The 15,679-nt window shown below is 46.9% G+C and overlaps 1 pseudogene; it reads left to right on the top strand.

The window, feature by feature from the left end:
* The first annotated feature begins 274 nt into the window (after positions 1-274).
* LOC119321256 overlaps positions 275-15,679 on the top strand; it is a 49,872-nt pseudogene continuing 34,467 nt past the window's right edge.

Here is a 15,679-nt window from a genome sequence, read left to right as displayed (position 1 = left end):
TCGAACCATGATGATTCTTCTCTCCATTTTGTGAGACGGATAGAGCTCGAGAAGAACCAGTCGGTCAACTCCACGGGTTGGCGTTTACGGGCATAAAAATAAACTCAAGTGCATAATTATCCACATTTAGTTTAGGATGTTTTGGTGCAATATATACACATAAGCGCGCAGGGCATTGCCAGTTAGAGATAGTGCCATTGCATGCGCTGTTCCAAACTTCCAATGGTGATCTTCGTCTATTTTGCTGTGCTCGTGTTAAGCGCCACCCCGATCCATGTCGTCGGTCAGCCAGGTTTTCACCTGAATAAAGATGCGCATCACACCGTACCAATCCCATGTGTGTCTTCTTGGTGTATCTCCCGATTCTAACTTGTTTCATGTTGTTTGTGTAAGAAAGGCTTTCTGAGCATCGACTGCGGCATGGATGCCGAGCTCAGCGGCCGAAAGGACGTCAACACCGGCATCGTCTACGTCTCAGACGACCAGTACGTCGACGCCGGGGAGAACCACCGGGTGGCAGCCGAGCACGACACCAGCGCCACTGTCGAGCATTATCGTACGCTCAGGAGCTTCCCGTCCGGCGTATGGAACTGCTACTCGCTCCCGACGGAGATCGGCACCAAGTACATGCTCCGGCTGGAGTTCTTCTACGGGAACTACGACGGCAAGAACAGGTTGTCGACGCAGTTCGACCTGCACCTGGGAAGCAACTACTGGGACACGTATGAGACCGGCACTAGGGGCTGGCCGGCCGAGGCGGTCTTCGTCGCCTGGGCGAGCTGGGTGCCGGTGTGTCTTGTGAACAACGGCGGTGGCACCCCATTCGTGAACTCCGTGGAGCTGAGGGGGCTCGGGGCCTCGCTATATCCCAACGCCACCACCAGCCAGTCGATGGCCCTGTATTCGCGGCGCAATTTGGGGACAAACAAATATATGCGGTATGCTCCGCTTCCATCTTTCTTTTCTTATTCAGTGTTGCTAAATCTCAGTCGACAAATGCTATACTGATGAGATCTTATGCGAAAATTCATACAAATTTTTTCTTTTTATTTTTTTCTTTCATATATGATAGTCCCTCCTTTCCGGTTTATAGGGCTTATCTCAAAATTTTAGTTTTTCCATTTTATAAGGCTCAATTTGGTTGTTTTTCATCACATGTTCAGATTTCAAGGTGCATTAAATCATTGCATGCAAGTACTAAGAGAAAATTAACCAATGCATGCAATTTATGCATGCATGCATTGCAATTAATGCATTGGTAAACATACTTTTTTTGAGGAAAACAAGATTAGTAATTGGGTGCTTTTGCAAACTATAAAAAGTATTCCACCACTCATCATCTACCTTGGTTGGTAAGAATTTTGAATTGAGCCTTATAAACCGGAAAGGAGGGAGACTTGGTTAAATCTATATCGACTGAGATCTAATCACACTCTTTCTTATTAGGGGGTTGAATTGAGCTTAATATTTGTGTGCTCCTCGCATTTAGCTTTAAAACTGAATACTGAAGACCACGCGTCAATTACACGTACTCCAGTGGTTAAACATTAATTTTGTTTGACATATACTTTACAACAATTTTAATAACATTTAATTATATGGAAGTATGGGTAGAGAAATGCACGTAAAGTTTTGATTTAGTTCAGATTTTGCTACGATTTGATTGGATTTTTTGCGGGTAAGATTGATTTGATTTGATTAAGTTAATGTTAGACGTGGTTTAGTAAAGTATCGATTTGATTTAAATTATTTCAAGATAATATATTTATGTTGCTTCTTATTTTGCCATCGCGCCGGCCGGGCAATAGACCGGGCCGGTCAAACTAGCCGCCGGTCTGTAGAAACTGGCACCTGCATAGCTTGACCTGTCCGTCTAACGCATAACTTTTTCTCTTGGAAACTTCAAAAAAGACCGTGCCATCTAGGTTCTAACCCGAGACCTTCATGTTCAGAGCAAAGCAAACTAAACATTAGACCATCGCGACCGATTGTCCTTACTCACTGCTCTTCCACTTTTATCCTCATTTAGTTCGTGGAACTTTTTCCTTTTCCTTTTTTTTATTTTCTTTTTTTTCTTGGAATGGGTTTGTTTCTTTAATTCTTTTTTTTTGCTAAAAGCATGAACTTTTTCCTCATATCCGTGATCTTTTTTTATTGATGAAAATTTTCTTTAAGATCGATGAATTCTTTTCAAATGGATGAATTTTTTTCAAAATAGACGAACGTTTTTTAGAATCAGTTTTTTTCAAATCTGATGAACTTTTCTCAAGTTCAATGAACTTTTTTCAACATTGATGAACTTTTTTTAAAATTGATGATTTAAAAAAATGACCTTCTTTTCAAAATCGATGAACTGTTTTCAAAATAGAAGAACTTTTGTCAGAATAGATGAATTTTATTCAAATATGATGAATTTTGTTTTTCATATTTTACCAAAAACATTCATATTCGATGAAATTTTTTCAAATTTGATGATTTTTTTAAAAAAATAAATGAACTTTTTTCAAAATCAATGCCTTTTTTCAAAATCATTGAAACTTTTTTAAGGATATAAAGTTTTGTTTCAAATGGATGAACTTTTTTCTTTAAATCTGCAAGCCTTTTTTTATTTCACAATTTTATTTCATAAGAAATAGAAAAATTAGGTGAGTTTTTTCTACCGGATCAACAACCAAAAAAGGAACAAAAAAACTTGGCTACTAGCGAGTGGCTGAGCGAGCGGCCGATCCAGTGAAGCGAGGTACCGAAGTTAGCAGTACCGACTGTATTTGCTTTCCCGAGCAAGCGAGCGCGATCATAGGCCGACGCATGCCAGCGACAGTGCGAGCGCCAGCACGTTAACGGGCGCCTGCAACGCTGCATAGGAACTCTCGTGCGTGAGCGCTATGATAAACCACAAGTATAGAGAATCGCAACAGTTTTCGAGGGTAGAATATTCAATCCAAATTTATTGATTTGACACAAGGGGAGTCAAAGAATATTCTCACGTATTAGCAGTTGAGTTGTCAATTTAAAAACACCTGAATAACTTAATATCTGCAGCAAAGTATTTTGTAGCAAAGTAATATGGAAGTAACGGTAACGGTAGCAAAAGTAATATTTTTGGGTTTTGTAGTGATTGTAACAGTAGCAAAGGAAAAGTAAATAAGCGAAGAACAATATGTGTAAAGCTCGTAGGCATTGGATCGGTGATGGAGAATTATGCCGGATGCGGTTCATCATGTAACAGTCATAACATAGGGTGACACAGAACTAGCTTCAATTCATCAATGTAATGTAGACATGTATTCCTAATATAGTCATACGTGCTTACGGAAAAAAACTTGCATGACATCTTTCGTCCTACCCTCCCGTGGCAGCGGGGTCCTAATGAAAACTAAGGGATATTAAGGACTCCTTTTAATAGAGTACCGGACCAAAGCACTAACACATAGTGAATACATGAACTCCTCAAACTATGGTCATCACCGGGAGTGGTCCCGGTTATTGTCACTTCGGGGTTGCCGGATCATAACACATAGTAGGTGTAAGGGCATATTTATTCCCAATATGTTTTGGTGATTGATGACAATGCTTGTGCGGACTAATCGTGTGCGTTAGTTCTTTCAGAGATTCATCCATTGGCACGAGACGATTTCCTCCCCTCGATGTTGTAATTCAAGACGGTGTAGCTCCTTCGTTTCGTTGTTGTTGGACTAGTTCCGTAGGAGTCACCGTACTATCAAGAGGGGATCCGTTTTGGTAAGACTTGGGTGGAATCACACGTACACATCATTATCACACCCGTCGTCTTTCCTTCCGCATCTCTGGAGCTGCTGTTTTCCCCTTACTGTGCTCTACTCTGCCCTAGCGGTAGTACCGCGTCCACAGCGGTAGTACCGCCGAAACTCCACAGCGGTAGTACCGCTCTCAGAGCGGTAGTACCGCTTGGGTGTTTCGGCCGTAGTACCGCTGTGCGTCTGGGCTACTTCCGCCTCGATTCTCGAACGAATTTTTCGTGTCGGGTTTTGCGGCACTAAGGGAGGTAGTAGGGGCGGTAGTACCGCTCTAAGCGGTAGTACCGCCCTTCCCTAGCGGTAGTACCGCCCTGGTGTCAGGGCCTTGGGCAGCGCAGCAGTACCGTTGGGTCGAAGCGGTAGTACCGCCCGGAGCGGTAGTACCGCTCTTCCCTGGCGGTAGTACCGCCCTGGGGTCAGGGCCCCAGGCAGCGCGGCAATACCGCTAGGTCGAGCGGTAGTACCGCCCGGAGCGGTAGTACCGCCCTTCCCCAGCGGTAGTACCGCTCTGTGCGGGGCTGGTGAGTGGGATAACGGTTGGATTGTTCTTCCCACTATATAAAGGGGTCTTCTTCCCCAAAGTTGTCCTACCTCTTTTCCCCAAAGCTCCATTGTTGCTCCAAGCTCCATTTTCGCCCGATCTCTCTCCCTAGCCAATCAAACTTGTTGATTTGCTCGGGATTGGTTGAGAAGGCCCAGATCTACACTTCCACCAAGAGAAATTTGATTCCCCCACTTATCCCTAGCGGATCTTGTTACTCTTGGGTGTTGAGCACCCTAGACGGTTGAGGTCACCTCGAAGCCATACTCCATTGTGGTGAAGCTTCGCGGTATTGTTGGGAGCCTCCAAGTGTTGTGGAGATTGCCCCAATCTTGTTTGTAAAGGTCCGGTTGCCGCCTTCAAGGGCTTCAATAGAGGAATCATGGCATCTCGCATTGTGTGAGGGCGTGAGGAGATTACGGTGGCCCTAGTGGCTTCTTGGGGAGCATTGTGCCTCCACACCGCTCTAACGGAGACGTACTTCCCCTTAAAAGGAAGGAACTTCGGTAACACATCCTCGTCTCCACCGGCTCCACTCTTGGTTATCTTGTCCCTTTACTTTTGCAAGCTTACTTGTGCTATATCCATTGCTTGCTTGTGTGCTTATTGTCTTTGCATCATATAGGTTGTTCACGTAGTTACACATCTAGACAACCTATTTCATTGCAAGTTTTAAATTGTTAAAGAAAAGTCTAAAAAGTGTTAGTTGCCTATTCACCCCCCCCCTCTAGTCAACCATATCGATCCTTTCAATTGGTATCAGAGCGTCGTCTCTTTATTAAGGACTTTGCCATCCGAAGAGTATGGTTGACACCAACGACGGTGTGGAGGAGCACTCCGGTGTGAATCCCGTCTCGTCTTCGGCTGAAGGGGGAACCTCGGTCTCTCGTGAGGAATTCGATATGGCTTTAGACACATTGAAAACCTCCATGACGGTCGAGGTTAAAAGCATGTTTTCTGAATTCCTAGAGGGACTCAAACTATCTACCTCGCCAATGAAAGTGGGTGATCCCATTAACAAGGTGACGGATGCTAACCCCGACAAGGGGGAAGCTAATAGTGAAAAGAGTCCGTCTACTAGTGGTAGGAATGGCACCGGCATCTATGCCCGTGTGGAACCCCCGGTGTATAGAGGACCGATCCCCTCTACTCATTTGAATCATGCCGGTCCTCCTCCTAAATATGTGGAAAATGAAGATTATGATTCTTGGGTTTATCGCTTCAAGCGTCATTTAAAACATGTGAATACTAACCTTTGGAGAATTATTGAAGAAGGTTTCTATCCTCATGATCCAAGCAACTTCACCCCTCGAGAAGAAGTGGACAATCAATTTAATGAGAGTGCTCTCTTCATCATCCAAGATGCTATCCTTCCCGAAGATCTCCCTCATCTTCGACCTCATGTCATGGATAAAGAAGCATGGAAGTGTGTCGAGCGTATGTATTGAGGAAGTGCTAGCATTCAACGCTCCAACTATGAAGTGGTGCAAGATGAAGCCAATGAGTTTGCAATGAAAGAGGATGAAGAACCTCGTGAGCTCTTTCGAAGAGTGACCAAACTTGCGGTCGCACTCCGAGATCATGGGAGCAAGGACACGGATGACAACTGGATCAAGCGCAAGTTCCTCAAGGCCATGATGCCCTACAACAAGGCCATGTCCTCCGTTATCCGCCAAAGACCGGACTTCCACTCCATGACCTCTGGTGAAGTGTTGTATGAGTTTGTTGCAATGAACATCTTGGATAAGACCGCCGACAATGCGGTGCTCCGTTCCCAAAGGGAAAAGAAGCCAAATCTTGCCTTGAAGGCCAAGGTTAGTGTGGAAGAAGAAGAAGAAGAGGAAGATGAGGAGAGCAACCCCGAGGACACGAAGTATGATTATCATGAGCACATGGCTCTTGCCTCAAGAACGTTTTGGAGTAAGAAGACTACAAGACCCAACTTCAACAAGAACAACTCAAGTGGCCTCAAGGGGAAGCAACGAGTTAGAACTTGTTTCAACTGTGGCAATGTCAGCCATTTCGTTGCGGATTGTCCTTACGAGAAGTGGGAAGACAATGGTGGCAGGTTCATTCGAAAAGACAAAGCCAAGTCCTTCCCAAACAAGAACAACTTCACCAAGAAGACTCCTTCTCGCGGGTTGGTGGTTCAAGAAGAATACCGTGAGGATGACGATGATGATGAAGATGGTGAAACAATGGCCATGGCATCCGTTGCCATTGTCTCAACTCCTCGGGTGTCTCTCTTCGATGCACCTAACGAGAACATCACCGCCAAGTGCCTCATGGCTAAGGCCACCAACAAGGTAACCCCCAACATCAAAACCACCATTATTCCTAACCCTCCTTCAACGGATGACTTTGATAATGGTAAGGGGTCCAATGAGGAGATCAATGAATTTGAGTCCTTCATGAGTAAGCTCAAGGGCAAATCCAAGAAGCATTTCGTTGCTCTCTTGGAACAACTTGGTGAAGCCAATGACATGATCGAGGCTCATGAAGAAACCATCACTAAGATGGAAAGTCATAGTCGTGACTATGCCGATGAGATATTGGATCTCTCTAATGCTCTTGAGGAAGAGTGTGGGCATCGTTTGGCTCTTGAGGAGTCACACAATGATGGTCATGCTAAACTAAAGAAAGATATTGATCATGCTCTTGTTGTGTCTCGTGTTCTAGCTTCCGAGAAGGGTAAACTTGGGGTTGATCATGTTAGACTCACGGAGGAGTTTGACGTACTTGACAAGGCCCACAAGGTCTTGAAAGGTGCTCATTCCACCCTCAAGGAGTCTCATGCTCAACTCCAAGTTAAGCTAACCAAGGAAAAGGCCACATTTCCTCACATGGTCTTAATTGATAATGCAAATGCTACTAACCCATGTTGTGAGCATGTGCATCTTGTGGAAGAAAATGCCAAGTTGAAGGAAAAACTCGAGAAAGGTCTTGTGTCATGCATACAAGGCGAGAAGAACCTAAATGACCTTTCGAGAAATCAAAAGGAAGTTGTGGGCAAGGAGGGAGTTGGGTTCGCACCCAAGTCCAAGAACAAGAAGAAGAACAAGGAGAAGAAGAGCAAGACCAATCGACCTCCTCCGCTCACGCAAACCTTTGTGAGGGAGGGAGAAGGTGCTCCTAAGGAGAAGAAGAACAATGAGAAGAGTGGTGAAGCCAAAGAGCGCAACGCCATCTCTCCCAACAAAGCCGGCGACTTTAACCCCTCTTATGTGTTGTGCCGTGCTAGTGATGGACATGTTTATGCTAAATTTGTTGGTTCTCCTTATGAGTACATTGAATGGTCTATTTGGGTTCCTAAGACCCTTGTTACTAACATCAAAGGACCCATTACTCAATGGGTACCTAAAACCAAGCATTGATCTCTTGTAGGTGTTTGCTTCCGGTGGGGGATCATGGTTGCTCGATAGTGGAGTAACAAATCATATGACCGGGAGCAAGGACTTGGTGGTGGACGTGCACAATATCCCATCTATGCCCACCAATGTCGAATGGGGTGATGCCTCACATTCTAAGGTATTGGGTCTTGGCAAGGTTGTCATTTCTCATGATCTAACGATCAAGAAAGGCATGCTTGTTGAGTCCCTTGCGTTCAATTTACTTTCCGTTCGTCAACTCGCACTCATGGGTTTTGCCACCTTCTTTGATATTGATACCGTGGCCCTCTTGTGGAGCAAGACTCTTAAAGTAGCCTTTGTTGGGCATGTCGAGAACGGTCTCTATGTGGTTAACTTCTCGGAGCAACCCACTAAGACCGCGACATGCCTAATGGCTAAAGTTGATGTGGGATGGCTTTGGCATCGCCGTTTAGCCCACGTCAATATGAGATCTTTGCAAAGTCTTCTCAAGGGGGACCATGTTCATGGACTAACGAATGTTAGTTTTGCCAAAGATCGTGTTTGCAGTGCTTGTATCGAAGGAAAGCTTCATGAGACGGCTCATCCTCCCACGACTATCATCTACTCGAAGAGACCCTTGGAACTCCTCCACATGGACCTCTTTGGGCCCCCATCCTTTGATAATCTTGGGGGTAGAAAGTATTGCTTGGTGATAGTGGATGATTATTCAAGATACACTTGGGTATACTTCTTCAAGAGGAAGAGTGAGACTCAACAAACCATCATCGACTTTGCAAATGAAGCTCAACGTCAACATGATGCAAAGATCTTGACAATAAGAAGTGACAACGGCACCGAGTTCAAGAACTACACCTTGGATGAGTTTCTTAGTGATGAAGGGATCAAGCATCAATATTCTGCACCATATACCCCTCAACAAAATGGTGTTGCGGAGAGGAAGAACCGGACGTTGATGGATGCGGCAAGAACCATGATGGCGGAGTTCAAGTCTCCATACAACTTCTGGGCCGAAGCCATCAACACAGCTTGTCATGCATCCAATCGGCTCTATCTCCGCAAAGGCTTGAACAAGACTCCGTATGAGATACTCACCGGGAACAAGCCTAATCTCAAGTACTTCCGGGTGTTCGGGTGTAAGTGTTTCATTCTCAAGAAAGGTGTTCGTTTGTCTAAATTCGAAGCTAGAGCTCATGAGGGCATATTTGTTGGTTATGCTACAAACTCTCATGCTTACCGTGTTCTCAACAAGTCCAACGGACTCATTGAGGAGACGTGTAACGTAGAGTTTGATGAAAATAACGGCTCCCAAGTGGAGCAAAGTGGTACTTGTGATGTAGGTGATGAAATTCCTCCCCAAGCCATAAGAAGAATGGGTATTGGTCATATCCTACCCATTGAGGAACCCCTTGTGGCCGAAGGAGAAGGACAATGCTCCACTCAAGTGGAGCCATCACCTCCCCAAGATCCACACGCTTCCAAAGAACAAAGTGAAGGCCCTCAACCTAAGGAACAAGACCAAGGGCAAGATCAATCACAAGATGGTGATGAACCTCCACATGATGCCCAAGGTCAAGTTCTTCCCCTCGAGCAAGTTCAAGATCATGAGCAAGCTCAAGATCAAGAACAAGCTCATGACGACGCTCAAGATGATCAAGTGAACCCTCCTCCTTCGACATCCGAGGAGGAATTGGAGCGTCGTGCCGTGAAGATTGCTTCCAAACTCACCACCAAAGGTCATCTCATGGAGAATGTGGTTGGAAGCCTAAGAAAGGGGGTAAGCACTCGTAGACAGTTAGCAAACTATTGTGAACATCATGCGTTTGTCTCTTGTGTTGAACCCCATAAGGTCTATGAGGCGCTCGAAGACTCGGATTGGCTCAATGCCATGCATGAAGAACTCAACAACTTCGAATACAACAAGGTGTGGAGATTGGTGCCAAGACCTTCGGGGAACCACAACGTCATTGGAACAAAGTGGATCTTCAAGAACAAGCAAGATGCTCATGGGAACATCATTCGCAACAAGGCAAGATTGGTAGCACAAGGCTACTCCCAAGTCGAGGGTATCGACTACGGTGAAACCTTTGCTCCCGTTGCTCGTCTTGAATCCATTCATTTGTTGATTGCTTATGCTTCCCATCACAACTTTAAGTTGCAACAAATGGATGTGAAAAGTGCTTTTCTTAATGGTCCCATTAATGAGTTGGTTTATGTCAAGCAACCCCCCGGGTTCGAGGACCCCTACTTCCCGGATCATGTGTATCAACTCGATAAGGCACTCTATGGCCTTAAACAAGCCCCACGTGCGTGGTATGACCACCTTACCGAGTTGTTACAAGATCGTGGATTTGAAGTAGGACAAATCGATCCCACTCTTTTTACTAAGAAGGTCAAAGGGGAGTTGTTTGTATGCCAACTATATGTTGATGACATTATCTTTGGTTCTCCTAACAAAGCTTTCAATGAGGAATTTGCCGCTCTCATGACCTCCAAGTTCAAGATGTCTTCGATGGGAGAATTGAAGTTCTTCCTTGGCTTTGACATCAAACAAAGAAGAGAAGGAACCTTCATCAACCAAGCCAAATACACTCAAGACATGCTCAAGAGATTCAAGTTAAGTGATGTCAAGCCGGCTTCTACTCCAATGCCCACCAAGTGCCAACTTGACATTGATCCCAATGGTAAAGCAGTGGATCAAAAGGTATATCGCTCCATGATTGGATCCTTGCTTTACCTTTGTGCATCTAGACCAGATATCATGTTGAGTGTGGGGATGTGTGCACGGTTTCAAGCTGCACCAAAGGAAAGTCACTATGTGACGGTCAAGCGAATCTTTCGATATTTGGCTCATACCCCAAACTTTGGCTTATGGTACCCAAGAGGGGCAAACTTCAATCTTGAAGGGTTTACGGATTCCGATTGGGCGGGAGACAAAGTGGATAGGAAGTCCACTTCCGGAGGGTGCCAGTTTCTTGGGTGCTCTTTGGTGAGTTGGTCTTCCAAAAAGCAAAGTTGTGTGTCTCTCTCGTCCACCGAAGCAGAATATGTGGCGGCCATTAGTTGTTGTGCACAACTCTTGTGGATGAGGCAAACTATAAAGGAATACGGTGTCATTTGTGAAAAAGTGCCTCTTTGGTGTGACAACGAAAGTGCCATCAAGATTTCTCTCAACCCGGTGCAACACTTCAAGACGAAGCACATTGAGATTCGGTATCACTTCATCCGGGATCACATTAGGCGAGGAGAGATCAAGCTCAAGTATGTCAACACTCATGATAACCTTGCAGATATTTTCACGAAGCCCTTGGATGAAGCAAGATTTCGCGAGTTAAGGCATGAGCTAAATATCATTGATTCGAGCAATGTGACTTGAACCCTGGCACACCCCACCCCACTCAACTTGGTATCTTGCTTAGATGTAGGCATGGACATAGGGGGAGTGTTGTTCTCCCAATGAACTTTCCCTCCCCCCATTATGCATAAAACGATCAACTCTTTCACAATAGCCATTTTTGATGGTACTTGTGCTTCAAAGACGAGTTTTGGTCATGGGCCCAAGGATAATTCTTCGCGGTGCCATACCATTTGACTCAAACATAGGTGGCTCCGGCCACCGCCCTCTCCTGAGAGAGGCCAGAGCTTACTCTGTTTCGTGTGGTTGTTTGTGTTTGAGTTGTTTCTGGTCTGTTGTGTGTGTGTGTGTGTGTTGTCGCGGCGGTCCTCTCGTTCTTTTGGCTTTGCTTTCCGTTTCTTTTTTAGCATTAGCCGTTGGTCTAGAAGCAGTGTGGTTGCTGAAGCGGTACTACCGCTGGTGGCGAGCGGTACTACCGCTCTTAGCGGTACTACCGCCCTCCAGAGCGGTACTACCGCTGTGAGGCGTGGGCTGGGGGTTATATCGGGGGCAGGGGGAGTTTCTTCTCCCCCATACCCATTCGCTCACCCCTTCGCCCTGTTCGTCTCTCTCTTCAGCAACCGGCACCGCAGGAGGGCTCTGGCGGATCTCCCTCTCCGGGGCGCTCCTCTCCGTTTCCTTCGGTGGAATCGATCCCCACCTTGTCCTCTTCCCATGGATGCCGGTATTGCCCCCGTTCCCTGTTTCCTTTCGTCTAGATTTCCAATCTAGCGTTCTTGGGGCAATAGTAGTTGCATCTCTAGATTTTTGTCCAGATCTAGGCTTGAGTAGGATGGAGAATGCTTCTAGACTGTTTGGATTAGTGTTAGGTTGGAGTATTTTTGAATTTGGTAGGACGGTAGTACCGTATCTGACCACGGTAGTTGGAAACTACTGTTTCCCCGCCTCGAGCGGTACTACCACTCTCCCAGAGCGGTACTACCGCTGAGAGCGGTACCAGAGCGGTACTACCGCTCAAGGGTCACGGTACTACCGCCCTCTACCCAGTTCCATCATCCTCCAACCTCTCAGTGATCTCTTTGTTCGTGTTTGTGGCTTAAGCTCCTTCTTTCTGGTTGTTTGTGTGTTTGTGTGTGTGGTTACAGGTGATGAGGTTCCTGAGCATCAGGCTCGTCGTGTCAACCCCGGTCGTGCCTCGTCCAAGCGCTACCGCACCACTGAGCCCACTGAGCCTGCCGAAGGATCTTCTAGTGCTCCACCTCCTCCCCAACTGCAGAAGAAGCCTGGGGTCAAGCCAAAGCCAAGCAAAACCGTGCCAGAAATGCCACCCAAGGAGTTCTGGGCAAGGTGCCGCCGCAACCCGTATGAGGTCGACCAAGATCCCACTTTGGTCAACCGTCCGTTCTGGACCAGGTTCCAGTTTGCCATCTATTTTGATGTCCTCAAAGCCAAGAAGAATCTCTATGTCAACGTGCACTCCATCGACACCGAGCATATGGAGAATGATCCTGACTACTTTGGTGAAGCTCTTCAGATGTGCACTCAACTGAACATTCTCGGGATCATGCAATTCAACAAGGACTATGATGCTGATATTGTGGCCCAATTCTATGCCATGGTTCACCTTGGGACCGATGAGGATAGGACTCTGACTTGGATGACAAATGGCAAGTTGCTGTCAGTCAAGTGGAAAGCTTTCATGCAGTTGATTGGGGTGGAAGATCTTGGACTTGAGTCTTCTGTCGGCTTTCGCCCCCACCGTCGCACCAATGCCACTCACAAGCAAGCTCTGTGGCCCTACTGCACTCTGAGGATCAACCATGAGACGAAGAAGGAGACCTATGAGCTGCCTGCCTATCTGGACATTCTTCACCGTATCTTCAGAGAGACTCTTTTCCCTCGCATCGGGAATCTGGACCAGGTTCACTCTTATCTCGTGGACATGCTTCTCTTCTGTCAGCGGGAGAAGGGGCAGAGCATCAGAGAGTCCTTGGATATCTCTCATGTTATGAGGTCTGAGCTAATTTCTGCTATCTCCGAGCGCAAGTGCCCGATTTATGGTCCGTTCATTATGCTGCTTATTGAGAAGGCCTGGGATCGTGTCTATCCCAAGGTGGTGCTGGAGATTGGAGAGTTGGTTTCTCACGATGTCAAGCGTCTGAGGAAGAAGGATAACTGGGGCACTCAGGCCCCTAGGACTGGAGTTCCTTCATCTGCTGCTGCCATGGAGACTGAGGAGGAGTTTGGGGCTGAGGCTGAGGATGAAGATGATGACTGCGTGCCTTCTGAGGGAGAGCCCTCTTGGGACAAGAAGCTCAAGATCAAGGTGAAGAAGATGTTTTGCATGGAGTCTCACGGTCAGTACATGACTCATGTGGCTGAGAAGAAGGCCCGAGGTCGCCACAAGGAGCTCATGCGTCAGATGGGTGCTATTGTGATTAGTGGTTCTGAGGATCAGCTTACCGAGGAGGAGGAGTGGATTCAGCAGTACTGCCCCTGGACTGATTCTAATGCTGAGCACTTCCCGGCTGACGATGGCACCGCAGATGATCCCTCTGAGATTTGATGGGTGTCCATCGTTTACCTTCACCTGGAGCCGTAGCATCACTACCTCTCCTTTTGGTGTCTCGATGCCAAAGGGGGAGAGAGTTTAGGGATTTGCGTTCTGTGTCTTCCGTCGTTTGTGTTTGTGCTTTCGCTTGTTGCTTTATTTGGTTTGTGTCCGTGAGACCTAAGTTCTGGTTCTGTCAGTAAGACCTAAGCTCGAGTCATATGGTGTGAGACATATGCTACCTTATCTCTTCGTATCTTTATCTATGTCTATCTAGCTTATGAGTTCCATGCTTATCCTGTTATATATATATGTTGCTCTCATATCTTGCTTAGGTAGTTGGTCTCTAAAATGTAGGGGGAGCATTGATCCTGGCATCTGTGCCGTGCAGTCCAAAGCACTTTTCTAGGTAGCACACATCCAGGGGGAGCCCTTCTATATTTTAGGACGGTTGTACTTTTGCGCTTATCCTATATCTTTCATATTGTGCAAATCCCGTATTGTCATCAATCCACCAAAAAGGGGGAGATTGTAAGGGCATATTTATTCCCAATATGTTTTGGTGATTGATGACAATGCTTGTGCGGACTAATCGTGTGCGTTAGTTCTTTCAGAGATTCATCCATTGGCACGAGACGATTTCCTCCCCTCGGTGTTGTAATTCAAGACGGTGTAGCTCCTTCGTTTCGGTGTTGGTGGACTAGTTTCGTAGGAGTCACCGTACTATCAAGAGGGGATCTGTTTTGGAAAGACTTGGGTGGAATCACACGTACACATCATTATCACACCCGTCGTCTTTCCTTCCGCATCTCTGGAGTTGCTGTTTTCCCCTTACTATGCTCTGTTCTGCCCTAGCGGTAGTACCGCGTCCACAACGGTAGTACCGCCGAAACTCCACAGCGGTAGTACCGCTCTCAAAGCGGTAGTACCGCTCCGAGCGGTAGTACCGCTCTCAGAGCGGTAGTACCGCTTGGGTGTTTCGGTCGTAGTACCGCTGTGCGTCTGGGCTACTTCCGCCTCGATTCTCGAACGAATTTTTCGTGTCGGGTTTTGCGGCACTAAGGGAGGTAGTAGGGGCGGTAGTACCACTCTAAGCGGTAGTACCGCCCTTCCCTAGCGGTAGTACCGCCCTGGTGTCAGGGCCCTGGGCAGCGCGGCAGTACCGCTGGGTTGAAGCGGTAGTACCGCCCAGAGCGATAGTACCGCTCTTCCCTGGCGGTAGTACCGCCCTGGGGTCAGGGCCCTAGGCAGCGCGGCAGTACCGCTGGGTCGAGCGGTAGTACCGCCCGGAGCGGTAGTACCGCCCTTCCCCAGCGGTAGTACCGCTCTTTGCGGGGCTGGTGAGTGGGATAACGGTTGGATTGTTCTTCCCACTATATAAAGGGGTCTTCTTCCCCAAAGTTGTCCTACCTCTTTCCCCCAAAGCTCCATTGTTGCTCCAAGCTCCATTTTCGCCCGATCTCTCTCCCTAGCCAATCAAACTTGTTGATTTGCTCGGGATTGGTTGAGAAGGCCCAGATCTACACTTCCACCAAGAGAAATTTGATTCCCCCACTTATCCCTAGCGGATCTTGTTACTCTTGGGTGTTGAGCACCCTAGACGGTTGAGGTCACCTCGAAGCCATACTCCATTGTGGTGAAGCTTCACGGTATTGTTGGGAGCCTCCAAGTGTTGTGGAGATTGCCCCAATCTTGTTTGTAAAGGTCCGGTTGCCGCCTTCAAGGGCTCCAATAGTGGAATCACGGCATCTCGCATTGTGTGAGGGAGTGAGGAGATTACGGTGGCCCTAGTGGCTTCTTGGGGAGCATTGTGCCTCCACACCGCTCTAACGGAGACGTACTTCCCCTTAAAAGGAAGGAACTTCGGTAACACATCCTCGTCTCCACCGGCTCCACTCTTGGTTATCTTGTCCCTTTACTTTTGCAAGCTTACTTGTGCTATATCCATTGCTTGCTTGTGTGCTTATTGTCTTTGCATCATATAGGTTGTTCACGTAGTTGCACATCTAGACAACCTATTTCATTGCAAGTTTTAAATTGTTAAAGAAAAGTCTAAAAAATGTTAGTTGCCTATTCACCCCCCCCCCC

The sequence above is a fragment of the Triticum dicoccoides genome, chromosome 6B (genome assembly GCF_002162155.2).
Source record: "Triticum dicoccoides isolate Atlit2015 ecotype Zavitan chromosome 6B, WEW_v2.0, whole genome shotgun sequence".
NCBI classification, from domain to species: Eukaryota; Viridiplantae; Streptophyta; class Magnoliopsida; order Poales; family Poaceae; genus Triticum; species Triticum dicoccoides.
The sequence above is the reverse complement of the archived record's forward strand: the minus strand, read 5'-3'. Positions and strand labels throughout refer to the sequence as shown.